The sequence below is a fragment of the Nyctereutes procyonoides genome, unplaced genomic scaffold (assembly GCF_905146905.1).
Source record: "Nyctereutes procyonoides isolate TBG_1078 unplaced genomic scaffold, NYPRO_anot_genome, whole genome shotgun sequence".
NCBI classification, from domain to species: Eukaryota; Metazoa; Chordata; class Mammalia; order Carnivora; family Canidae; genus Nyctereutes; species Nyctereutes procyonoides.
This window is the reverse complement of record NW_026575051.1, coordinates 20,363,825-20,373,481: the sequence shown is the minus strand read 5'-3', so window position 1 is coordinate 20,373,481 and position 9,657 is coordinate 20,363,825.

Genomic DNA, 9,657 nt, shown 5'->3' with positions numbered 1-9,657 from the left:
AAGACAGTCAGCTCAGTATACTCATAGAAGGAGTGTGTGTGTGTAGGGGGCGGGCAGCTTAGAGGTCTTTGGTCCTCTCTTCCAGAAGATACTGGGGTGGGTGGAGATCCTATTGCCAACTTTCTTCTCCCATTTCAAGCATTTAGCTCTCTAGAAGGTGAGAATTTCTTTTCTTGGCGACGATGAATCTCCCCTGTTTCAGTTAAAGCCTATTTGTTTTGTTTGTTTAAACCTCAGCATACAAAGGATGAAAATGGAGCAATGACCCCGTCCTGACCCTTCCTAACTCAATGTTGATAATTTGGAGTCCAGCTTGGATTTGATTTGATTTGATTTGATTTATTTTTCAGCTTGGATTTTAAAACATGGGATTACTGTGTGAGTTCCTCTACCCAGGGCTAGAGGGAAAAACTCAAGACAAAGTCAGAGATGGTTGCTTTCCCCGCTCCCCAGTGGACTGCTGGCCCTGAGCAAAATTGGGAGAAGGAGGTTTGTTTGTTTGTTTGTTTTTAATTTTTATTTATTTATGATAGTCACACAGAGAGAGAGAGAGGCAGAGACACAGGCAGAGGGAGAAGCAGGCTCCATGCACCGGAAGCCCGACGTGGGATTCGATCCGGGGTCTCCAGGATCGCGCCCTGGGCCAAAGGCAGGCGCTAAACCGCTGTGCCACCCAGGGATCCCAGGAGGTTTGTTTTTGGTTTTGTTTTTTTATTTGGGGCATGGGGTGTTGGCTGTTGCTTTTACACAAAGAAGGTTTATTAGCTCATATGTTTGAAAGAACAAATATGAATCCAGGGACTTTCAGACAATCCAGATTGCCCAGATTTCATTCTATGTTGGCCTCAGGTTCTTTCAAGGCTTATGATTGGCTCATCCTCATCCCAGATGGCCCAGGAGCTGACAATGAGGTGATGCTGCAGCCACAGTTTGACTACTGGGAAGAGGCAAAAGAGGTTCCCTAAAGGAGTGGACTGGTATTGCCAGGAAGATAGAATAGACATGCAGGCCAGACACACCCACAAAGATTTACTATCTCCCCAGTTTATAGTTAGGGAAACTGAGGCTCAGCCAGTCTGTTACTCCATATGCCAAGCTCCCCAAATGCTGTGCTGTAGCAGGAATGACACTTTGGCTTTAGGGATGGGAAAAACTAGACACACAGAGATGAGGCAAATTTGTGTAAGATCACAAGCTAGTAAGTGGCTGACCTGAACCCAGACACAGCAGTCAGGATCCATGGTCTTTTCAATAGATTTGGCAGTAGCCTGGTGTTCAGCTTGTGAGACTGAAGATAGCCAGGAGATAGTCTTCCTGGTTGCTTAAGAAATAGCAGATTTGGATTTGGTGTTTCCAGGCCTTGCCCTCCACAGCCATTACCATGTTGAGTCAGCATATTGTGCTTTCTGGTTTTTGTTTTTTTCCCCATGACACTTTTCATCCAGTGCTATTGGATCCTCCCCAAAACTTTGCAAGTATAGGACTTCTTTTTTTTTTTTTTTTTTCAGATTATAACACTATTGGAATTTGATGCTTTTTTTTTTTTTTTTTTAAGATAAAGCTTTTTAACTAAGTGAACAGTAAAGGGGCCAAATCTAATGTTTACAGCTCAGTGTTTTTTGTTTTTGTTCTTACAAATGTCACATTTCTTTTTTTAAAAAATATTTAATTAATTTATTTATTTGAGAGAGAGAGAGAGAGCAAAAGAAAGCAAGCTGGGGAAGTGGGGGGCAGAGGGAGAGAGACAAGCAAACTCCTGGCGGAGTGCAAAGCCTGAGATCACTACCTGAGTGGAAATCCAGAGTTGGCCACTTAAACAACTGAGCCACCCTGGCACTCCACATTCTTATTTTTGATAGAAAACACTACTGAGGATAACATACATAAAATGTTCAATGAGTTTAAGTAAGTGTGTATACTTGTGCAAGTATCACCTCACTGTAGTTTTAGAATATGTTCCCATTCCACAAAAACTTCTTTGTCCCAGTCAAAGGCTGCTCCCACCCCAGCCCAGGCCATCTCTGATGTGCTATCACAGCCCATTCACTTCTCCAAGATAAAACTGGCATAAACCCACAATGCCAAGGTAATACTCCTGGGTGATCTTCCCGTGGCTTTCTCTTCCTGCAGGAAGGTCCAGCAAGACTTGCTCTTGTAGGTGAGAAGCTGTCCTACCTGAGCCAGTAGCTCCTTCTCTCAACAGTGAATTAAATAAGGTATTACAGACTCTGCTAGGCATAGAGAATGTCAAGATCCTGTGAGGAAATCTCAGAAACTCCTAAGTCAGTTAAGGATGTTGAGGTATAACCTCAAGGAAATAGGATTTAATGCAAAAATGAGCTAGAATTCATATAGCAGTTTTATAAGGCAGCATGCAAAGGAAAGGAATTTGCAGACCGTTCTAGTACTTGAACGTGAATATTCTGGGCCTCCTGACAGAGCTGTGTGTCCTGGATGGGTTGTAGAAACCAGGAGTTAATTAGCTCAGCCCTTGGGGCAGCTAGAGGGGTGGTTTACCTCTGGGGCTAACAAATACTATCATTTCTTCTCTCTACTAGTTTGTGAAAAACTGGCTGGGAAATTGCCAAAGGGAGTGCTGATGGTAGACTGAATTCATAGCTTCATGAGTTGAGTCAGCTCTGAATATCACCCCTCCGTGTTAATTATGGCTTTGCTAACAGACTTTTTTTGTTTTTGACCTCCAGGGTCGTGGGTGTGTTGGCCAGCTATCAGAAACATTCTGATAATCCAGGCAGGTATTTTCTTCTTGAAAGTAACTAGGTATCTCTGGTTTGTGTATATGTCTCTTGTGTGTGTGTGTGTGTGTGTGTGTGTGTGTGTGTGTGTGTGTTTTAATGTTTTTTTTTTAACATTTTTTAATTTATTTATGATAGTCACAGAGAGAGAGAGAGAGAGAGAGAGAGAGAGGCAGAGACATAGGCAGAGGGAGAAGCAGGCTCCATGCACCGGGAGCCCGACGTGGGACTCGATCCCAGGTCTCCAGGATCGCGCCCTGGGCCAAAGGCAGGCGCCAAACCACTGCGCCACCCAGGGGATAGGGATCCCCTGTGTGTGTGTTTTTAAGATTAATTTATTTATTCGAGAGAGAGCGAGTGTGCGCGTGAGCATGAGAGAGGGAGAGGCAGGGAGAGAGAATCTCAAAGCAGACTCTGCGCTGAGCATGGAGCCTAACGTGGGGCTGGATCTCACGACCCTGACACCATGACCTGAGCCAAAAGCAAGAATCCAGTGCTTAACCAACTGCGCCACCCAGGTGCTCCTCCCCTTTTTGTTTTATTGTGGTAAAATATGCATAACATAAAATTTACCATTGTAACCATTTTAAATGTACAATTCAGCTGCCCTAGGTGTGTTCACATTGTTGTGTGACCCTCACCATTCTCCATCTGTAGAAATTTTTCATCATCGCAAACTGAAACTGTGCACCCATTAAATAATAGTTTCCTATTCCCCCTCTCTCAGCCCCTGGTAAACACTGTTACATTTTATGTCTCCGTGAATTTGTCACCGTAGGTACCTCATATAAGTGGAATCATACAATATTTGTTCTTTTGCGTTTGGTTTCAAAGGCCACCCATGTTATAGTGTGTGGCAGCATTTCCTTCTTTTTCAGGCTGTCTCGTGTACTTTTCATGAAAGGAAGTTTCCTCCTGCTATGTTACCTGTGGAGGCACTTCATACAATTGTGTCTTAGGACCTGCAGAGCTGACACACAGGCCCTGGGCTGACGACCCTACCACTGGCATCTTTATCTGAGAAGCCAGCTGGGATCCTGTTCTCTCTGGCTTCTCTGATCACAGCACTCTTCCCCTCCACAGTAAGTTCTCAGATTTATGAAACCTCTCTCTGCACAATTTGTACATTCAGCCTCATATTTAATTATAAAAGCCTTTGTCCCTTCTCAGAGGAATTTCAGGTATCAGGACATAGATATGGATATCTATAATATGGATATAACACGGATACCTATAAGGATCAGTTTCCTGCTGAAACTACACGACATACAGATTTCTTTTCTTTTTTTAAAGATTTTATTTATTTATTCATGAGAGACACACACACACACACAGAGAGAGAGAGAGGCAGAGACACAGGCAGAGGGAGAAGCAGGCCCCATGCAGGGAGCCCGACGTGGGACTCAATCCCGAGTCTCCAGGATCAGGCCCTCGGCTGAAGGTGGCATTAAACCGCTGAGCCACCCAAGGATCCCCGACATACAGATTTCTTCAGACAAATGTCGTGAGTGAAAAGTAATCTTTATTAGGAATTTTCTTTGGACCAGGCTCTCTTCCTGGTGTTCTACATCCACTATATGATTTAATCCTTTTGACAACATTCCAAGAGCCATATGATCATTTGAGATTATACAGAGGAAATTGAGGCCCTGAGAACCCTGAGGACGAAGGTTCCCAGAGACAGGACCAGGATGAGGGTGAAAAGCCAGGGCTACTCATGCCAGGCCCAAGGTGCCTTCCTTTTCCAGAGTCAAAAGCAAGTAATTATAAAATACAAGGCTTTTAAAAGATCTAGACACTGGGATCCCTGGGTGGCGCAGCGGTTTGGCACCTGCCTTTGGCCCAGGGCGCGATCCTGGAGACCCGGGATCGAGTCCCACGTCGGGCTCCCAGTGCATGGAGCCTGCTTCTCCCTCTGCCTGTGTCTCTGCCTCTCTCTCTCTCTGTGTGTGTGTGTGACTATCATAAATAAATAAAAATTAAAAATAAATAAATAAATAAAAAAAATAAAAGATCCAGACACTGGTCGGGGAGAGATTATTCCATCTTGTTTTCCAGGATGGCCTCTGGTAGTGTTAAGGATTTCAGTCCTGTGGGTATGTCCAGGGACATCCTTGCTCAACCCAGCCTTCAGGTAAGACTGTTCTAACAGGCCAGGTGTGCCAGGCCAGTGGCCCCAGAAGGAGCCAGAGAGGCAATTCTCTTTTGCTTTCCTGGTAGTGGTGGTGGATAACTACGGGCATCCTGGTTGGTAAGTCTATGTGGCCCCATTCTCCCTGCTGGCATCCTCTAAGACCTGCCTGCGAGACTGAGGTTGGCTTCTAACCATGTGAGATAGGAACCAGTCTAAGAGGCCATTGACTTACCTCTCTCCTCCCTACTTTCTTATCATTCCTCAGTGCTCTAATTTATTACTTTTTGAAAAAATGTTATTTATTTATTTGAGAGAGAGTGAGTGAGCATGAGTGAGGAGAGGGGCAGAGAGAGGGAGAAGCAGGCTTCCCATTGAGCAAGGAGCCTGACTTGGAACTCCATTCCAGGACCCCAGGATCATCATGACCTGAGCTGAAGGCGGTGCTCAACTGACTGAGCCACCCCAGCACCCCTCCTTGGTGCCTTTAAATTCTCTCTCCCTAGCCTCTTCTATTTATAATGATGCAAAAATCACAATGGCTATTGTCTTTGAGTGCCTTCCTTGTGTCTAGCTTTGTGCTAGGCAGGTTTTACCTATGACTTATCCTTCACGAATCATCCTTATGAGGTATGTCTCAAAGTAGTTAATGGAATAAGTTAAGTGGTTGAAATAGAGTTTCCTCTGCCCTGCCAGCAATGCCTGTTGTCAATCTCACTAGCAGGGGCGGGGCAGAGTGGGAAGGACCTGCATTATTATTAGACCGTGCATACCAAGGACACCAGCACAGGGGAGTGGAGGGTGTGGAGAACTCTCAAGTTCTGCTTTAAGCTGGATCATCTCTTTACAGGACTGGAATGTACACCTTGAAGTAGCCAAATATTTCCCAATAGTCTGGAAGCCTCTATTGTCCCTTGACAAATGCAAAAGAATTCAATAATCAAGTTAACACGATTGTTTCTCCCTTCTCGGCTTTGTGGCTGAATTAAAAACTATAATTCAGTTGCATTTATTATTCCCAGAAGGCATCAAAGAGAACTGCTTCATGTAGTGATAAAGCATCCAGTCAAGTGTAAAACAAGCAGACAAAGGAGTCATGGGATTGGAAGAGATGCCGGAGTCAACTGAATCGGGTGATACCTCCAGAGACACGTCCACTGAATGGGCGGGGCAGCCCCAGTCTCTTCTAGGAAATGGAATTGCAAAGCCTTTTTCTTGGGTAAGATTATACCCTATCTGAACAATTTCCAAAATCAAATTTTGTGTTTAATCAGGGCATCCGCATCAACAAAAGCAAAAAGATTCGAAGTGTATAAATCCACACTCTAGAGATAGAAATTTATTCTCACATATGAAATGAATTCAAGAAAAATTAAAAACCAGCTGCTTTCTGCCTGTTACTTCAACGTGTGTGTGTGTGTGTGTGTGTGTGTGTGTGTGTGTGTGTGTATGGGTGTGTGAATCCAATGACAGATTTAGGCACAATGCCTGGCACAGAGCAGACCCTAGATACATAGTAGTTTTTCTCTTTCTTTCTAAACCTAGAGAGGAGAAGTAGAGATTTTTGCTGATGACCCTGAAGCCAGTATCTGCCTTCAAGTTTGTCAATTATGAGGTGCTAGGCCTTGAAATCCAGAACAGTTTCATTCTGTGGCATCTGCATTGTTGATCATGGGCAGGGAAGCCTCTCTGCTCCCAGATGCTGGCGCAGGCCCAGCGCAGCTGGCTTCTTATCGGCCTCTCTGGTTCTGGCCCCACAATTCAGTCCTGTTCCCTGTAATTCAAAAACAACCAGGCTTTGAAAAGTGAGATTGTGGGGAAGGGGTTCCTTTGATCTGGAGATAGAAAGACGAGATAAGAACCTCCTCATCCTTGAGTGCAAATGTCTGCAGGAAAATAAATGTTCTGAGGCCCCATGGCCAGCCCAAACACTGTAGAAATACAGAAATCTTTCCACTGAAAGAAAAGAGAGACACCCTGGGTCAATAGTTCTTGTATGTCTTTTGCTAAAAGTAAACAATTAAGACCCATAGATGGACTGTAACAGCAGCAGACAATAACAGACGTGCCCAAGACTCTCGTATCTGAAGCACAGATTCCCGCAGGACCTCAGAGGCTGGCCCCCAGTGCCTCTGTCCCCCATCCCAGTGGGGAAAGCTCCATCTGTGAAGAGCACCAGTGTCTGAACGACCCTTTGAGCTTATGTGGTTTACATATACTACTTAAAGTGTGGCCCCAGACCAGCAGTATGGACAGGACCTGGAAGCATGTCAGAAATGCAAAGTGTTACAAGCCCTCCCCAGACCTACTGAATGAGAATCTGCGTTGTAACCAGATCCCAGGTGATCTGTGTGCTCACTGAGGTTTCTGACGTGGTCTTGTATTATTACTTGTCTTTCCAAACACACACAGTCTTGGCTCCCCACGTAGAATGCTATCCTTCTCAGATGTGAGAATGTTCTATTGCCTTTTCATCCTCTACTTGTTGTCCCTCATAAGAGCAATCAAACATTTACTTAGAAAGAACAACTTCGGGGATCCCTGGGTGGCTCAGCGGTTTAGCGCCTGCCTTCGGCCCAGGTCGTGATCTTGGAGTCCTGGGATTGAGTCCCACATCCGGCTCCCTGCATGGAACCTGCTTCTCACTCCGCCTGTGTCTCTGCCTCTCTCTCTCTGTTTTTCTCTCTGTCTCTCATAAATAAATAAATAAAATCTTTAAATAAAAAAAAAAAAAGAAAGAACAACTTCAAGGCCCTGCCTCCAATTCAAACAAACCAGATACAAAAGGCATTCAGAAGTAGGGTTGTTGGGGCTACTGGGTGGCTCAATGGTTGAGCCTATGCCTTTGGCTTGGGGTGTGATCCCGGTGATGAAGTTGGAATTTGGATGAGGTCCAGAGCCCATGACCAAGAAAGACTTCTTCAGACATTTTTTGTGCAAAATGGTGGTTTTATTAAAGCACAGGGACATGACCCGTGGGCAGGAAGAGCGGCTACCCCGGGGGCCTGTGAGGGGTGGCTGATTATATAACTGGGAATTAGGGGAGGTAAGGAAAAGGGAGATTTCAAAAAGATTTCATATGCTAAGGAAGACCTACACTATACTGGAGGCCTTGCCATTCTCAAGTTAAAGATTGTTTTTCCCTCCAGCAAGATATTCACATTAAGACAATCAGAAACTTCATGAGGAACCCTGGGGGGGTTGTTTGTGGAATATCAGCTGCACTTTGTCCTCTGCTAGCCCTGTTCCCCTCACCGGGATCCTAGAATCATGTCCCATATCAGGCTCCCTGCTCAGCGGGGACCCTACTTCTCCCTCTGCCTATGTCTCTGCCTCTCTCTGTGTGTTTCATGAATAAATGAGACAAATGAACAATATCTTTTAAAAAAATGTTTCTAATTTAGCAAATAAAAATACAAAATGTCCAGTTATATTTGCCTTTCAGAGAAGCAATAAATAGTTTTTGGTGCAAGTAGGTCCCAAATGTTGCATATGTCCTGCATTTTATCTGGCACTGCTACTCAGGAGTCAAAGTCCTGGGCTTCCCTGACCACCTCCCACCTCCACCTCTGCCTGCTTTAGGCTTCAGACCCTCACTTGCTTCCAGTGGTTGTGCCTTTGGTTCATGTTTTCAAGCCTCAGATCATGGTGTGCTTCCTTTCTCCCAGTGTGGGTTAGAGGCAGGTGGTGAAAATAGCATAGATTTGGTGTATCAAGGGATGCCTGGGTGGCTCAGTGGTTGAGCGTTGGCCTTTGGCTCAGAGTGTGATCCCGGGGTCCCAGGATCGAGTCCCACATTGGGCTTTCTGCATGGAGCCTGCTTCTCCCTCTGCCTATGTCTCTGCCTCTGTCTCTCTCTCTGTGGGTCTCTCATGAATAAATAACATCTTAAAAAAAAAAAAAAGATTTGGCATCAAGCCAGCCTCTTGACTCAGCAAGTTTTGTCTTTCTGAGCCTGTCTCCTTGCCTATAAAACTCAGTGTCATATAGAGAGCACCAGGGACAGAACACATCTGCTTATCCAATGTCCTTGGCTGCCTTTAGTTATCTCTTGATAACCCGATCCCTGGCAGGCATGGTCCAGTTGTCCTTGGGTCTCTACTGTTCTCCAGTATCAACTCCAGAGAACTGGATGTGAATAGCACTTTGATGCAGAGCAGTATCGTTCTCTAGTGGCATCTGTTACTGGTCTGCCATGAGTTTACCTCTGACTGGAGCAATTTCTGGGTTGCAAATTTAGCATGAGATTCCTGACTCAGGTTGCTTCCAAGCCAGATGTAACTATATGGTTGTTCTGCTGCACCTATAGCAACTTTTTTTTTTTGAGAGGAAACATATATAACTATCACCAATGGACCAGTTTTCATCTGGGTAGTTTAAATTGCATGTCTAAGGGAAACATGCTTGGGGTATTATAAATTCCATGCATTCCACAAACACCATGTACTTTTTTCCCTTTTGCATTTCTACTTTCATTGGCTTCTTTAAACACTCCCGCTGGCACCACCAGATATCAGCAAAGGTAAGAAAGCATGTTCTAGTCAACCGGTCTTTGCCTGGTGGTAGCTTTGAGAGGGGAAGTTGAATCTTTCTTTCTTCTTTCTTTCTTTCTTTCTTTCTTTCTTTCTTTCTTTCAAAGCTGAATTTTTCTATGATTTTTCCCCCAAATACGGAAAAACAAACATGAAGTTCATGTATCCACGTAATCATTAGTTTTACTAGGTCTATTATACAAGCCATATATGTATATTTGATAATAGCTGTAGAAGT